The sequence below is a fragment of the Tupaia chinensis genome, unplaced genomic scaffold (genome assembly GCF_000334495.1).
Source record: "Tupaia chinensis unplaced genomic scaffold, TupChi_1.0 Scaffold000521_1, whole genome shotgun sequence".
Lineage (NCBI taxonomy): Eukaryota > Metazoa > Chordata > Mammalia > Scandentia > Tupaiidae > Tupaia > Tupaia belangeri.
The window spans coordinates 435,578-453,549 of NW_006160034.1; the positions used below are offsets into that span (position 1 = coordinate 435,578).

General features: G+C 46.7%; 1 long non-coding RNA gene across 2 annotated transcripts in view; it reads right to left on the reverse strand.

Moving 5' to 3' along the window:
- The window catches only part of LOC102496457 (uncharacterized), a 24,365-nt gene extending 6,591 nt beyond the window's left edge, over nucleotides 1-17,774 (reverse strand). For both annotated transcript variants that reach the window (XR_335740.3, XR_335739.3), the window contains exons 1-2: nucleotides 17,694-17,774; nucleotides 14,366-14,446 (exon numbers count right to left, since the gene is read on the reverse strand). This is a non-coding gene — a long non-coding RNA (uncharacterized LOC102496457). The remainder of the gene's footprint in view (nucleotides 1-14,365; nucleotides 14,447-17,693) is intronic.
- Between the last annotated feature and the right edge of the window lie 198 nt (nucleotides 17,775-17,972).

The following is a 17,972-nucleotide window of genomic DNA, read 5'->3' on the forward strand; positions in this document are numbered from 1 at the left end:
TGGACACTTAGGGGAGAAGTGAGAATCCAGTCCCCGCCTTGAGGCCTCAGTGTCGTCACGGACGCACCATCACAATGCAGCGTGTTAAGTCCGTGAGTTCTAAGTATGATTTCCCTGGTAAGAAATACCAGCTGAGTGGAACTGAAACATGTTTGTAAAGGTGGTGTCACTGTGTGCACCACATGGAAATGGTGTGACACAGTCCTCGTCTCCAAGGAACCCCTCACCTCCAGGGAAGCCCTCGGCCCCAGGGGCGCCCTCCCCAGGAGACACCCCTCATCTCCAGGGAACCCCTCACCTCCAGGGAAGCCCTCAGCTCCAGGGGGGTAGGACACCCCTCATCTCCAGGGAACCCCTCACTCCCGGGGAACCCCCAACTTGGAAGGACCTACTGTGTCCCTAAATCTGGATAGTCTGGACTACATATATTTCTACTCCAAAGGCAACTGTTTTCTCAATTAGAAAGGAAAAGAACTGAGTTCTTTGTAGAGAAAACGAAAGACAGTTGCTAGATTGCATGTCATAGGCAACGCAAAAGAAAATCATGTCAACTTTAAAATCATTTATTTGGAGGACCATCAGGGAGCATGGCAGTCAAGGCACTGTACTCCCACATGGCTGACCATGGTTCGAGCCCAGGGACCTGCCGGCTTGATAATCACACCGGGCACATGTGAGTGTGTGCCCAAAATCCAGAGGAGAAAATGGAGGAGGAGGAATTATGGCATGGCCATACCCCTGGGGGGCAATTTCTAATTTTTCCTCTCTCTGTCTCTCTCCCTGTCTCTCTCTCTTTCTCTCTCTCTCTCTGTGTCTCTCCCTCAAGTGCATGTACCCTATGGCAAAAACCTGAAGAAGAAAAAAAAAATAAAAGCTAATTTCTAAGGCCAAATGTCTAGTAAACTAGACATTATTATTTAGGAAAATGAATTCTAATTTCCAGAATCTGAGTGAGATTAATGGAAGTTCTGTGACCAGCAGCTACAGAGGAAATTGCCAAAGAAAAATGACTGAATGTCGTTTAGTAAAATGAGGCCAGCCGTGGAGGCACAGTGATGATGCTCAGGCCCTATGGGAGGGTCCTGGGCTCGTGTCCGAAGCTGTCCCTGTACACTCCGAGTGCACTCACGCACCTGCCATCCTGGCTGACTGAGGCTAGGGGGTAGATGGCCATGTAAAGACCCTGTTGAGGGTGTTTTCTGTCTCTCTCATGAGAAAAATTAACTTAAACAAATGTATTTTATGGGAGCCAGCAGGTGGCTAAAGTGCTGGATTCCACATGGCCGACTGGTTTGAGTCCCAGACCCATCAGCTTGAGAATCACACTGGGTGTGTGCTTGCATGCCCAAAATCCCAGGAGGAGAGTGGAAAAGGGATTGTGACATGGTGGCCATCCCCGAGGGGGTGAGTTCTCACTTTCCCTCTCTCTATCTGTCTCCAGCAAGCACATGTGCCCTATGGCAAAACCTAGCCAAAAATTGTTTTATACTAAAATTAAAAGGTCTTGGAGGGGGTAGGGAGCCAGACATTGGTGCAGCTGTGAAATGAGACACACCTTGAGGCAGGCCCATGTGGGAAAGTTCCCTGTCAAGTCTGGAGACCTCCCGGAGTCCGGTGAGCACATGTGTGCGTGTTCAGGGCCTGGCTGAGGGCTGGCCATGGACGCTCTCTGTTTCTCTTCTGCTCATGGAAAAGAGAAATACAGAAAGAAAGAAAGAAAGAAACTTTAAAAAACTAGAAGGTCTTTGGGCCAGGAGGTGTGTTGGATTCCCACACAGCCAACCACAGTTCGAGTCCCTGACCTGGTGACTTGAAACTCACTCAGGGCACGTGTGTGTGTGTGTGTGTGTGTGTGTGTGTATGTGTCCAAAATCCTGAAAGGGGAAGGGATGAGAAGGAATTGAGGTGTGGCCATCCCTCCTGAGGGTGATTTTTCACCTTTCTTCTCTGTGTCTCTCTCTGGTCAGAGCATGTGCCCTATGACCAAGAAAAACAAGCAAACAAACAAACAAAAAAAACCTTAAAATAAAAAATTAGGTCTTTGGGACCAGCAGTTGGTGTAATGGCTAGGTTGCTGGACGCCCATGTAGTCAACCACAGTTCAATTCCTGGACCTGGTGGCTTAAACTCACGCCGAGTGCGTGTGCGTGCATGCCCAAGATCCCGAGAGGAGAGTGGAGGAGAAGGGATTGTGGTGTGGCCATCCCCCCCTGGGGGGGGGTGATTTCTCCCTTTCTGTCTCTCTGTCTCTGTCTCTGTCTTTCTGGCGAGTGCACATACCCTATAGCAAACACCTCTCAAAAAAAAAAAAAATTAGGTCTTTATTCCTCTTCTAAATTTCTCTTTTTTTAATGGGAGGATGTTAGACCATGGAACTTTGAGTTTCAACTTTAACAAAATCAAAATGTATTTTGCTGATGTCATTTTAACTAGTTGAGAGAAATCTAATTCAGAAAGTCACACATAGCAGTACTGATCTAATTCGAGGTCCGTGAGTCATAATCAGAGAGGCTTAGAAGGCAAAATAGAGAAAAACGTCTATTGAATTGAGGTCCTGGAAAAATGAGGTAAGACCAAGTGAAGTGAAAACAAACTCGATCCGCCACCTCCAGACAGCCATACGTGTTTCTTTCCCTCAGCGTTTCTTTTTTGTTCTGTACAGGTGGGTGAGAATTAAGAAAAGAACACCATTTTCCTTTCTTCTAATTCCCCACCAGCCATTATTAACCAGGGTGACGGGGCGCAAGGTGAGCGCAACCCATGAGCAAATACAGTTTATCATTGTTTTTCTTTCTTTGTTAAGTTCCCAAGTATTTCCTAGCAGGAAACCAACATGAATTCACTGTGAGTTTTAGTACTATGTAATAAATTCAGAATTGTGCAAACTCAGACAAGCTAGAGAAATCTGAACTTTCAAACAAGAAGAATGAAAGAACGGAAAATAAGAATGAAAGAAGCCTGTCTTCCGAGGTTTGTGTGACAGCCGGCAGTGTGTGAAGGACAGATGTTGACCGGGCAGGAGCAGAGGCAAAGAGACCATCGGGACATCACTTAGCTAGTCCAGGCAAGGCGGAGACTAAAGAGGGAAAGGATCCAAAATATATTTTGATGAGGCCGGCACTGTGGCCTAGAGGTTAAGGGCGCTGGCTCCCACATAGCTCACTGACCACTGTTCAAATCCCTGCTTCGGTGACTTGAAAAACACTTTAGGCACGTGTGCATGTGTGCCCAAAATCCTGACAGGATGAAGGAGAAGGGATTGAGGCGTGATCACACGCCAATGGGGAGAGCTTTCCTTCTGTCTCTGGTGAGTGTATACACCCTATAGTAATTAAAAAAAAAAAAGACATTTTGAGGCTACTAGGTGGTGTAGTGGTTAAGGCGCTGGGCTCTCACATGGCTGATGACAGTTCTAGTTCTGGCCTTGCTGGCTTGCTTTCTCGCTTTCTTTCTCTCTCTCTCTCTCTGTTGTTCTGTGGTTAAATTGAAAAAATAATGATGATGGGACCAGCAGTTAGCGTAATGGCTATGTCGCTGGACTCCCACGTAGTCAACCACGGTTCGAGTCCCAGACCCGGTGGCTTAAACACACGCCGGGCACGAGTGCATGCGTGCCCAAGATCCTGAGAGGAGAATGGAGGAGAAGGGATTGCAACATGGCCAGCCCCCCAGGGGGTGATTTCTCACTTTCTGTCTCTCTGTCTCTTTCTGTCTTTTTGGTGAATGCACATACCCTATAGCAAAAAAATAAAAAAAAAAAAAAAGGGGACCAGCAGTTAGCGTAATGGCTATGTCGCTGGACTCCCACGTAGTCAACCACGGTTCGAGTCCCAGACCCGGTGGCTTAAACACACGCCGGGCACGAGTGCATGCGTGCCCAAGATCCTGAGAGGAGAATGGAGGAGAAGGGATTGTGGTGTGGCCATCCCCCCTTGGGGGGGATTTCTTGCTTTCTGGCTCTCTGTCTCTCTCTGTCAGTCTGGTGAGCGTACATGCCCTATAGCAAAATCCTCTCAAAAAAAAAAATTATGAATAAAAGTAAATAAAATAATTCTTTTAAAAAAATGACACTTTGAAAATAGCACTGACAGAGTTTACTGATATATTGGGTGAAAGAGGGCAAGGATGAGGAAAAAGGGGGAACAAATGACTTCTAGTTTTTTGACTCAAGCAACTGGTAGACTATGCCCCCAGGTGAGGTGGAGATGGGCTGGGAGAAGACCGCCCAGGGACGTCGTCTTGTCTCCCTCACTCGTCAGCAGCCTGGCCCACGAAGACATTTTCATTCTTTCTTCCCAGAGGTAGACAGGGAAGAGAAGGCCCAGCCCCCAGCCTGGGGCTCCTTGAACTATCACCGGGTGAGGAGGAGCTGGGAGTGTGGGGTTGCAGCACCCAAGGAAGGAGAGCGATTCGAGGAGGAGGAAAACGACCAGGGTGTGATTGTGCTTACTCATGGCCCTGGTTAATGCACCACGAATGGAAAACTATGAGACACCCCTGAACCACCGGGGACTGCACCTGTCACAGAGCTCGTACTTGTGGTCACAGGCTGGTCTCCCACCCTCTCTCCCCTCAAGATTTCCGTTATCTGTCATGAAATGGACCATTGTGCATTTGCTGCTTTTAGTATATTCCCCTCTTCCACTTTAGGGTTTGTGTGTGTGTGTTATCATTGTCGTTGTTGTTTGCCGGAGGGCGCCTGCTCTTACCAGAGCCAGAGAAAGGGAGGAGAGAGCACCCTCCAGTGGGGCGCAGTCACGCTGCAATCTCTCCTCCTTTTCTGGGTCCTGTAGGATTTGGGGCGTGCACACACACGTGCCTAAGTTTTTCAAGCTGCCGAGGCTGGGATTCGAATCACCATCACTCATGATCCAGCTCCCTTAACCACTAGATTTTGAGGCTGGCCTTCTCTTCTACTTGAAATAACATGGAGGGATCTTACTAACTGCCTAAGTGATATCTGTTAATTCGAGGGTGTTTAGAAAATGTAGCTCAAAAACGAAAGAACAGAAACCACCCACATTGGAACAGCTCTCTAAGATTCGGTGTAAGTCTGTATTCCCACTGCGTGGATGGCTGCTCCCAAATGGCGATCGTGCTAAACATACATGTAGCCTGGCTTTTTTCACTCAGGGATAGGTCATTAACATTTTCCCATCGCTAAATTTTTCTTTGAAGGTTACCGCCATAGAGCATGTGTGCTAGCTAGAGAGAGACAAAGAGAGAGAAAGAGAAATCTGCCCCCAGGAGAGATGGCTATGCTGCAATCCCTGCCCCTCTGTCCTTCCCTCAGGGTTTAGGGCATGCACGTGCACATACGTGCCAGCTGCAGTTTTCAAGTCGCCTGGTCCAGGGCTTGAACTGCAGTTGACTATATGGGATCCAGCGCCTGAACCACCAGGCCACCTGCTGACCTCCCTCAATTGTTTTCAAACATGACCTTAATCATTGTATATTATTACATTATATACCTTGATCATACGTTAGACGATCCTCTGTTGTTTAAATTCAAGGTTGTTTTTTAAAATGTTGAGCTGTTGTAAATGTGATTATGAGCCTGGTAAGAACGTGGGCTTTGGCACCTATCACATCTCTCAAATGCTGCCTCTATGACTTATGGCTGTGTGCTGACGAGAGCGCCCTTGAACACATTTTTTTTACATATATTTTATTTAATCTTATTCATCATAACAATCATTATTTTAATTGAACAGAGAGAGATAGAGAAAGAGAGAGAGAAATTGTCCCAGGTCTGGGACTTGAATGGTGGTCAGCCACCTTCACCACCACACCACCTGCCGGCCCCCTGAACAGATGTTTGAAGTGTAGTTTCCTCACCTGTAAAACAACATGCTGGGTCAACTCTGCAGCCCAGTGGTTCACGCAGCTGGATCCCACAGTTGACCCTGCGGTTCAAGTCCCAGACCCGGCAGCTTGAGAAACACAAGGGCCAGTATATACCCATGCCTGAAATCTACAAAGGAGGGAGATGGAGGGAAAGGGATTTTGATGTGACTGTTCCCTCAGGGGGGTCGAAAGATTCTCTCTCTCTCTCTCTCTCTCTCTCGTCTCTGTGTCTCCAACAAGCACACATATTCTCTAGTAAGATTTTTTTCTTTCATTTGTTTATTTTCATATTTTTCCACAAACAGTTACTTTACATAGCAAAAAAATTTAGCTCATACTCCATAATTCTTGACAGTTTACGAACAACTTTCAAAATTTCAAAATACTGGATTTTCTCTAGTAAGATTTTTAAAAGAGGGGCCAGCAAGTGGCCTGGTAATTGAGGCACTGACCAGAGTTCAAGTCTCAGATCTGGAGACTTGCTTTCTCACTTTGTCTCTCTCTCTCTAGCTCTCTCTCTGTTTCTGTCTCTCTGGTGAGCAAATGTACCCTGTAGCCAATTAAAATAAATAAATAAATATTTTTTTAAAATTTTTTAAAGAAAAAAGAATGAAAGGTCTCGTAAGTGATACGAAGGAAAAGAACAGGATGCTTTGTGTGTTCGTTTGTGTGGCTATTGTAACAAAGTACTATAAACCAGTGCCTTAAAACAACAGCAACTGGGTCAGGTAGAACTGCCACAGTAACACAACTGGACCCACAGGGGAAAAGTCCTGGGTTCATATCCCAAGATCTGCCTGAGCTCGCCAGGCATGTGCACAGGTACTCTGTGGTGGATGCCTTGCCTCTCTGTCTCTCTGTCTGTCTCTCTCTCTCTTTCAAGACATAAATAAATAAACCTAGGAGCCAACAGGTGGCATGCTGGTTAAGGCACTGGACTCCCACATAGCCGACTGTGATTCGAGTCCTGGACATGGTAGCTTCCTTTCTCATTTTCTCACATTCTCTCTCTCTGTCTCTAGCATGTGCTTCTGCCCTGTAGCAAATTTTAAAATAATAAAAATAATAGATAAAATTATTCTTTTAAAAATACTTTTAAAAAAAGAAATAACCTCGGGACCAGTAGTTGGCATAATGGCTACATCACCAGTCATGTAGTCGACCGCAGTTCTAGTCCAGGACCCAGTGGCTTAAACTCATGCCAGGCACGTGTGTGTTCATGCCCAAGATCCCGAGAGGAGAATGGAGGAGAAGGGATTGCAGCGTGGCCATCCCCCCGGGGGGTGATTTCTCGCTTTCTGTCTCTCTGTCTCTCTCTCTGTCTTTTTGGCGAGTGTATGCGCCCTATAGCAAAAACCTCTCCAAAAAAAAAAAAAGACATAAAGTTTAAAAAATAAACAGAAATGTATGCTCGTATAATTCTGGAGGCTAGAAGTCTGAAATCCAGGTGTGGGCAGGGCCCTGCTCCCTCCCAAGTCTCCAGGAGACAGCCCTTCCTTGCCTCTCCCAGCTCCCTGTGGCCCCAGCTTGGTGCCGCCTCCATCACCACGCGGCCTCCTCTTCTCTCCCCCAGGGGTTGCTACTTGGTTCACCTCTTTTTTTTTTAATTTTTATTTCTGTTTTTAAAATAGCACATAATACTTGCATATATATATATGGGGCATGGTGTGATGTTTCAATACATGTATACAATGTGTAATCATCAAATTAGAGTAATTTTCTTTTTTTTTAAGAATAATATTTTATTCAACTTTATTTATTTTTAATTTGACCAGAAAGGGACAGAGTGAAAGAAAGAAAGTGAGAAAGCAAGCCACCAGGTCCGGGACTCGAACCGCAGACAGTCCTGTGGGAGTCCAGCGCCCTTGACCACCACTGACCCCTGGAGTAATTGTCATACCCACCACTTCAAACATTTATCATTTCTTGATGGTAAGAGCATTCAAGAGCTTTCCTGGTAGCTGCTTAGAAACACACACGACGCCACCGTTCGGGACAGTACTAGACAAGGGGTGCTAGGACTTGCCCTCCCATCTTGTAACTTGGCTGGCCCCCCTCGCCCTCCCCCACTCCCCTGCTCTTCCCAGCCTCTGGCAACCACCACTCCGCTTTCTACTCAAGAGACCTAACTCCTGACCATGGGTTCTTCTTGGCCCACTCAGACCCAGGATCCCGCCTAAAGGGATTAATCGACCGCTTCAGAATCAAATCTCTGATGCTTTTCCTTTGAATCCCATAACAAAGCACGAGTGTGTCCACCTGTATCAGAAAGAGACCTAGGACTAAGCAAGCTGGTCCAAAGTCCTGCCCTGCCTGCTCCGCTCCCTCCCTTGTCTCCTCTTGCCACTTCTCATTGGTGGTAATAAAAGGAGAGTTACCCCAAGTTACAGGCAGCAGGAAGCAGGGTCAGGTTAGGGCGTGTGCGCTTGCTGGAGCAAGGCAGAGAGAGAGGGACAGTGAGAAACCGCTCTGGGGGTATGGGTGAGCGAGAGCCACACTGCGATCCCTTCTCCTCTCGGGATTTTGGGCATGCACACGCGCCAGGCATGAACTGAAAGCCTACAGGTTCGGGACGCAAACCTCCCAGTTGGCCATGTGGGACCCAGCCACCTTAACCACTGTGCCGCCTGCTGGCCCCTCGATTTCCAACGGTGAGCAGATCCTTCTGTGCTTTTGTCAGTAAATAATGATTCCGCCTTCCTTTGTGGTGAGCTGAGTTCACACTTAGGTCTCAGTCACGGAAAATTCTCCAGGATTCCCACCCGTGAACACGGGAATCAAAAGTTTAGATCATAAAATTTTATTTTAAGAATTATTTAATTTATTATTATTATTATTGTTGTTATTATTTAAATTTGATATAGGGCATGTGCACTCACCAAAGAGAGAGAAAGAATGTGAGAAAACAAGTTGCCAGGTCCAGGACTCTAACCATGGCTGCCCATGTGGGAGTCCAGTGCTTTAACCACCAGACCATCTACTGGCCCAGCAACAGATTTTTTTTTTTGGAAATGGGAGCAATGGGACCAGCAGTTAGCGTAATGGCTATGTCACTGGACTCCCATGTAGTCGACCACGATTCAAGTCCCGGACCCGGTGGCTTAAACTCACACTGGGCGCATGTGCGTGCGTGCCCAAGATCCCAAGGAGAATGGAGGAGAAGGGATTGTGTGGTGTGGCCATCCCCCCTGGGGGGTGCTTTCTCACTTTCTGTCTCTCTGGCTCTCTCTGTCTTTCTGGCGAGCACACGGCACCCTATAGCAAAAACCTCTCCAAAAAAAAGAAATGGGAGCAGCCAGACACCCTCCCCCCTCTCCTGTACCCACAGAAGCTGCTGTCGCTGTGGGCTGCCTCCTATACTCTCTCTGCTGGAAACTAGGGAAAGTGAGGTGTTTTGTTTACACAGTCCTCATTTCTGTTTACAAAATCTCTCTGTGGTTTGCAAACCTTTCTTTTCCCTTCTTTTTACTGCCTCACCGGTCCACTGGGCTCTCCCATCAGCCAATGAGCAGTGAGGTCGGAAGCCAGTTTCTGATGGAGGAAGTGGGAGAGGTACCCAACAAACTGGTTTGACCACCTGAGCATAACTGATCACTCCCAGTTTCGGAAGAAAGAAAGAAAAGAAGAAGAAAGAAACGAAGAAACAAAAGAACATCAGTGTGGACCTTCCCAAGGCTGAAATCGAACTTGGGAACTTGGGACAGCTCTGATACACTTCCCACTCTCTAACGATTTTAGAGCCGCTGTGCAGACACAGCTCCAGGCAGCTGTGTTGTCCTCGAGGACGGCACTCCAGACGCCAGTGCATTCTACTGAGCCCTGCTGAAAGGTCGCTGCGTCCCCATGCACCTAACTGATTGCTGGGTCACTTGGACAATGAATAAAATCAGTCTTCTAGGTTAAATGAAAGGTATTGAATGCAAGCACCTTTGGGTGCATTCAGTGTAAGAGCCAGCGTCTAGCTTCCCTGTTTGCTAGAAGCCAAACGAAGGGCGAAGGCGTAGACTTGCATAAACATTCTGTCCCCAGCTCCCTAGGGAGTTCATTTCAAATAATGCGGAGAGTCCAAGTCCAAGGCCAGCCTCCTGGCATATTTTTATTTCATTTCTCTGTCTCACTGTCAAACAGGGCTAATATCAATAATATGTTCCAAAGAGCACGGTCCCAAGGACCAAGTGAGAAGACAATTACCACTAGCTACAGAAATTACTTTAAAAAGACAGTTTTGATATTTATGATATAATAAACCAGTAATGCAAGAAGAAAAACAGTTTCTTTAAGAATCACCAAAACTTTATAACTTCCTTTTCCTTTTCTTTCTTTCTTTCTTTTTTTTTTTTGGAGAAATGTTTGCTATAGGACACATGCACTCTCCAGAGAGACAAAGAGAAACAGAAAGCGAGAAATCACCCCCCATGGAGGATGACCAGGCTGCAATCCCTTCTCCTCCAGTCTCCTCTCAGGATCTTGGATACACACGCACACATACCCAGTGTGAGTTTTAAGCCACCCTATCCAGGACTCGTACAGTGGTCAACTCTGTGGGAGTTCAGCGACATAACCATTACGCCATCTGCTGGTCCTATATTTTTTTTTCCCTAAATAAATGCTCTGGTAAGAAAGTCCTTCACTCTTGGAAAGACATGAGGAGTTCCAAGCTTCAGGGCCCTTCCTGTTCACATTCAGATGTTGCCAATGTTCTTTTTATTTCAAGAGTCTCACTATGTCTCAAACCCCTGTCTCAACTTCCCAGCTAAGTCTAGGGGTTACACCAGCAGGCCTGGCATATATATATTTAGAGATTTTTGCCTTCACACATATGCGCTGGCCAGAGAGAGAGAGAGAGATAGACAGATAGAGATAGCGAGAGGGAAAGTGAGAAATCACCCCCAGGGCGATGGCTATGCCGCCGCAATCCGTTCTCCTCCATTCTCACGGGATCTTAGGTACACACGCAGAAACACCCAGTGTGATTTTCAAGCTACCAGGTCCAGGACCAAACCCCAGTCACCCATGTGGGAGTCCAGCGACATAACCACTAGGCCTTCTGCTGGACCCTGCCTGGCTTTTTTTTTTTTTTTTCTAAAAGAGACTTTTTGCTATAGGGTGCATGTGCTTACTGGACAGAGAGAGACAAACAATCAGAAATCACCCCCGGGGAGAATGGCCACACCACAATCCTTTCTCCATTCTCCTCTCAGGATTTTGGGTATGCATGCACACACACCCGGCGTGAGTTTTAAATTGCCAGCCTCACGACGCAAACCACAGTCGACTACGTGGGAGTCCAGCTACATAACCATTATGCCATCTGCTGGTCCCTGGCCTGGCTTTTTTTAACACATGGTCTCACTATGCTGCCCAGGCCAGCCTTGAACTCACCACTCTCCCTGAGCACATATGCCCTATGGCAAGTTAAGTGACAGGGCAGAGCCAGTTACTGAAGGCTCAGAAGTGAGGGGGTGCTGGGAAACAGCTGGCAGCAGGCCCCTGAGTCTGGGGTTCGCAGCTCCTGCACGGCTAAGCCCTGGTCCAGCACGACCTGCAGTATCCTCTGCAGTTCCGGACTCCAGCCAGGCCAGGCCAGTCGTTCCACGTCTCCACCCTCACACATAACGACCCAGCTGGGGTTCTGTTCTCCATCTCACCACCCGACCTGCGGGTTCATTGCCAACTACTCTGAAACTCCGAAGTTGCCTCTGTGTTTTTTTCAGTTTTGCTGTAAGGGATGCGTGTCTTGCTGGAGAGAGACAGACAGAGAGAGACAGAGAGAAATCACCCCTGGGGAGATGGCCACGCCGCCATCCCTCCTCCAAGCTCTCGGATCTGGGCGGTACTCACACACGTGCACCCCGCACGCTTTCCTTTTTTTGTTTTGTTCTGTTTTTTCCTTTAGATTTTTGCCATAGGGTGTGTGCACTCTCAGGAGAGATATCTACACAGGAAAGTGAGACATCACCCCCCAGGGGATATGGCCATGCCACAGTCCCTCTTCCTCGATTCCCTCTCGGGACCCCGGGTACTCATGCACATGTGCCTAATGTGTTTTTCAAGCCATCAGATCCAGGACTTGAACCACTCGCTTGGCCACATGGGATCCAGCCACCTTAACCACCATGCCACCATTGGCCCCGGAAGACTTCTCCTAACTACTCCAGCAGAACAAATTCTGTTTTGCCCTGAAGCCAATGACATAGAAACTGTGACTTCCCTGTGGCACTCAACACATTTGGCCTGCGATGGAAGTAGGTAAATATACCATTTCCCTTCTTAGTCTGTAAAAGACAAAGGAATTCTACAACTAAAACCACTGCTCATATTAAGATACGACTCTTCGGCACCAGCAGATAATGTAGCGGTTACGTCACTGGACTCCCACATGACTGACCGCAGTTCGAGTCCTGGACCTGGTAGCTTGAAAATCATGCTGGGTGCGTGTGTGTGATTATGTGTGTGTACCCAGATCTCAGGAGAAGAATACAGAGAGGAGACTGAGGCGTGGCCATTCCCCCTGGAGGGTGATTCTCACTTTTTCTCTCACTGTGTCTGTCTGTCTGTCTTTCTCTCTGGTGAGTGTATGTGCACTAAGGCAAAAACTTCTTTAAAAAAAAAAAGATGCTACTTTCTGAAAAGGTAGTTGTATAGATTCAGGCAATATTAATTCAGTTGTATTAATTCAGAAAAATTAATCAAGAGTTTCATTTCATCCAATAAACATGTACTAAGGCCCCAGCCACGGTGGGCACGTGCTAGGACACCACCATGAGAGGCTGGAAACACGGGGGACGCCTGGTTTGGTGCCTGGGCGTGGTGGCATGCTCCCAGGATGCTGGCTCCCTAGAGGCTGGGGCAGAGGTCACAACAGCAAGACCCCGTCAAAGATACTTCTCTCTAGCTGCACTCCTCCCTCTTGCTCTCTCTCACACTGTGAAAGAAAGAAAAAGAAAAGAAAAGAAAAGAAAAGAGAGGAAAAAAGCCCAGCCTTGGTGGTACAGGAGGGAGCAGGTTGAATGGCAGTGCTGGAAGCCAGGTGGCCAACGGTGGGGTCAGAACCCCAGTCAACCTGAAACACGGGGCAGCCACGCCCGGGACCTCGGCGAGCTGGAGGGGAGAAGCTGATCACATGTGATAAGCCCCTGTCACAGGTCTCCTGCGCGCTCTCCCTCTCTCTCTCTCTCTCTCATGTGAATGCACATGCTCTCTGATAAATAAAATAAACTGGAAAAAAAATGTAATGAATGACTTCTTTTTTAAAAAAAAAAAAAGAATTATTTTATTTAACGTTATTTATTTATTTATTTTAATTTGACCAGAGAGGGACAGAGCAAGAGCGAGGGAGAGAGAGAGAGAGAGAGAGGGAAAGCAAGCCGCCAGGTCTAGGACTCGAACCATGGATGGCCATGTGGGAGTCTAGTGCCCGTAATGACTTCTATGTGCAAAACACTGCCCCATCAAAAATTGTCAGATCTACTGCAGGAGTCAGAAATATTTTATTTTTAAAAAAGAATGATTTATTTTACTTTATTATTATTATTATTCAATTTGACAAGAGAGAGGGGGAAAGCGAGAAAGCAAGCTTCCAGGTCTGGGATTTGAACCACAGTCAGCCATGTGGGGAGTCCAATGCCTCAACCACCACGCCACCTGCCAGTCCCATAAATGTTTTCCATAAAAGGTAAGACTGTAAATATTTTAGGCCTTGCAGACCATGGGATTTCTGTTGTGACTACTCAGCTCAACCACTGCAGTGAGAAATCAGCAATAATGTGTAAATGAGTGAGAGTAGCTGTGTTCCAATAAAACTTTATTGATGAGGGGCCAGCAGGTGGTGTGGTGGTCGAAGTGCTGGATTCCCACATGGCCGACTGCAGTTCAAATCCTGGACCTGTTGGCTTACTTTCTCAATTTCCCTCTCTCTCTGGTCAAATTAAAAAGAAAATAGTGACAATGAATAAAATTAATAATCCTTTAAAAAAAACTTTACTGATGAACACTGAAATTTTAATTTCATGTTATTTTCACATCATGATATCTATATGTATACATATATATTTTTTTAATGCGTGTGCTTGACAAAGAGAGACAGAGAGAGAAGGAGAGAGGGAAAGTGGAAAAGCAGCCCCCATGGGCCATGGTCATGCCACAATCCCTACTCCTCCATTTCTCCCTTTCAGGATTCTGAACACTTACCTGGTGTGTCTCTCAAGCTGCCAGGTCTGGGGTCCGAACTGTGCATTGGTCATGTGGAACTCAGTTGCCTCAACCACGGGGCCATGGGCCGACCTGATAACATTACTCTTATCTTGATTTTTTTTCTGTCAATAATGTATAAAATCTAAAAATCCTTTTTAGCTTGTGGGTCAACACAATGACCAGTGGCAGACCAGATTTGGTTCCTTGGCCATATTTTGCCAGCCTCCATCTAACAATCCACTCAGGAACACCCAAAGTTCTATCCCTAACACCAATATAACATACCACCTTGTTGCCATTTTGACAAGATCTGCGGTTGACTTACCCTGTACTAGGTAGATTTTCATTCGCTTATGCAACAAGTATTCACTCAGGGTCTACCTCATTCCGCACATGGAGGATACGGCTGTAAAAAACATAGGAAATACGATTCTCTTTAGAAAAATCATCATTTTACAACTACTACTGTAACTGTTTCTAGCATCATTAAAAGATACTAAAATCGGGACCAGCAGATGGCCGAGTGGTTATGTCACTGGAATCCCCCATAGTCAACTGAAGTTCAAGTCCCAGACCCAGCGGCTTAAACTCATACCAGGTGCATGTGCATGCATACCTAAAATCCCAAGAGTGAAGGAGAAGGAATTATGCTATGCCATTCCCCCCCCCCCCAGGAAGGCAGATTTATAACTTTCTGTCTCTCTGGAGAGTATACATGTCCTATAGCAAAAGTCTCTCTCAGGAAAAAGAAAAAAAAAGTAAAACTTGAGGCCAACAGGTGGCGTAGTGTTTAAGGCAGCTGAATCCCAAATGGTTGGCCATGGTTCCAGCTCCGGACCTAGTGGCTTAAAACTCACACCAGACATGTGTGTGTGTGTGTGTGGGGGGGGGGCAAAATCCCGACAGACAAAAAGAGAAGAAGGGATTGCAGCCTGTTCATCCCCCGGGAGATGATTTCTCACTTTCCTTCTCTCTGTCTCTCTCCCGCAAGCACCCTTGCCTTATGGCAAAACAAACAAACAAAAACAAACAAACAAAAAAAAGAATTACAGGAGATCTTAAAAGACTTAATCAGGCCTAACCCCATAGTTGGTGGTAAGGGAGCCAGATCCCACATGGTCGATGTGGTTTGAGTCCACCCCAGGTGGCTTGAGAAACGCACCAGGGGTGTGTGCATGTATGATTCTGTCCTGAAAGCAGGGAGAGGAAGGAGAAGGAATCATGGCATGGCCATGCCCCACCATGGTAATAATTTAAAAAATACGAAAAACTTTTAAAAAGTGAATTTGATGCTCTATGTATTATCTTTCAACAAAACTATTTTTATTTATTATGATGATGATTTTTAAGTGTAGGGCACATGTGCTCACCAGAGAGAGAGGGGGGGGGAAGGTGAGAGATCACCCTCGGGGGGACGGCCATGCCACAGTTCTCTCCCTTCCATTCTCCTCTTGGGATTTCGGCAGGCATGCATACGCACCTGGTGTAATTTTTTTTTAAGAGTTATTTTATTTTACTTTATTTATTTATTAATTTATTTTAATTTGACATGAGAAAGAGAGAGAAAAGAGAGAGAGGGAGAGAGAAGGAAAGGGAGAAAGAAGCTGCCAGGTCCAGGAAGCGAACCGCGGTCGACTACGTGGGAGTCCAGCAACATAGCCATTACGCTAACTGCTGGTTCCTTCTCTATTCTTTTTTTTTGGACTCTGAGCATGCACTCACATGCCCCAGTGTTGAGTTGCAAGCTGCCAGGTCCAGGACTCAAACCACAGTTGGATACGTGGGAGTCCAATGCCCTAAGCATTACTCCACTTGCTGGCCCCATTCATTAAGTTTTTTAAATCATGACTTCAGGTCACCTGGTGGCATGTGGTTCAAGTGGCTGGATCCCACATGGCTGACTGTGCAGTTTATGTCCCAGATGTGGTGGCTTGAAAAACACTCAGCGTGTGCACTTGTGTGCCCAAAATCCCAGGTGGAGACTGGAGGAGGGACCGCAGCAGGGCTGTTCTCCAGCTACCTCTTACTTTCTCACTTCCCTTCTGTCTCTGTCTCTGTCTCTGGTGAGCACGTGCATCCTCTGGCAAAATTTAAAAACTTAGTGTTTCTGTTTTACATATAATTGATGTGTATCTGTGTGGGCTACCAAATGATTTGTAGGGGTCATCAGTGGCATGGTGATTAAGGCGGCTGGATCTCACGTGGACAACCGCACAGTTCGAGTCCCAGACCTGGCAGCTTGGAAAGCATACCAGGTGTGCGTGTGTGCCCAAAATCCTGAGAGGAGAATGGAGAAGGGATTGTGGCGTGGCTACCTCCCTTGGGAGCCGTTTCCTCACTTTCTCTCTCTCCTCTCTCTCAGTCTTTTCGTTTACTTTTTTAACATTTTATTTATTCATTCATCTAGTTTTTTAAATTTGATATGACCAGACACACACACACACACACACACACACACACACACACACATATACACAGAGAGAGAGAGAGAGAGTGAGAAAGCAAGCCACCAGGTCTGGGACTTGAACCACGGTCAGCCATATGGGAGTGTCCAGCACCTTATCCACTACGCCACCTGATGGTCTTCTCCTTGTTTTTTTTTTTTTTTTTTTTTAAAGAGGTTTCACCAGAGGGCATGTGCACTTGACAGACAAGAAACAGAGAAAGAAAGATGGAAAGTGAGAAATCATTCCCCTTGGAGGACAGCCGTACACTGCAATCCCCCCTCTTCCATTTTCCTTTTGGAATTTTTGGCATACGCACAAACATGTTTTGTGTAATGTTCAAGCCATTAGGCCTAGGACTTGAACCACGGTCGACCATGTGGGAGTCCAGTGCTCCAACCACCACAACACCTGCTGGCCCCTCTCTTTTTATTTTCCTCTGGTGAGTGTATGCACCCTATAGCAAAATGAAAAAGAAAGGAGGGGGGGCCTCAAGCCAGGCAGACAGGTGTAATAATCAAATCAAAGATCTGCCATTTTCATCTTTTCCCCATTGAACATCACGTTACACTGTGCACATCTGTTAACAGTTCTAGGTTTTACTGAGATGTGTAAATTGTCCGTATTTTTATTTTCGGCACGACACCCTCCTTTATACCTGCATTCTTTCCCGATTTACCTGCGTTCTTGCATCTTTGATCAATCTTCTCATGAATCCCACCCACAGGACTCTCGCCCATGGGAGCACTCACTCACTTCATTCACTCGTTTTCATTTTCCTTTTTTTTATGCCAACGGCCACATGCACTTGCCAGACAGAGAGGGAGAAAGCACCCCCAATGATGCATGGTCATGCCACAATCTCTTCTCCATTTCTCTATCCTGCTGGGATTTGAGGGGCACACACACATACCCAGTGTGTTTCTCAAGACACCAGAGCTGAGGTTCAGAACAGGCAGTCAGCCATGTGACTGACTCCCTTAACCCCAGGCCACAGGACTGGCCCCTGTGTTTGTTCCTCAGAAAAACACAACCAGCCAAAACTGGTGGTTACACAGCTCCAGGGTCCAGTCCACACAGTCAGCATAAGCCCCACCCTCTGCAGCTGTGCAGCACCTTGGTGTTAGGCAGATCCTGTCCCAGGCAATGTGTAAAAACCCTGGGGACAAAACAGCGACCACAGCAGTTCTCACATCGTGTTATCATTACCTGTTTCATTCTCCATCTTCCCCAGTGTGATGTAAACCCCACGAGGCCACAAGCCATGCAAATGCTAAGTCAGATTTCTGGAGGAGTTGATGACTAAGGCGTTTACCCAGCCAAGAAAAGGTAGAGTTCAAGAAGAGGATTCTAGTCAGACAAAAAGCACAAGAGAGGCAAGTGTTTGACAAGCTCTGTTTCACTGGGGAAGAGAACAGGAGTGGGGTGGAAGAGAGAGACATCCAAACAGGACTATAAATCACTACAAAGAATTTAGACTTAATCCTA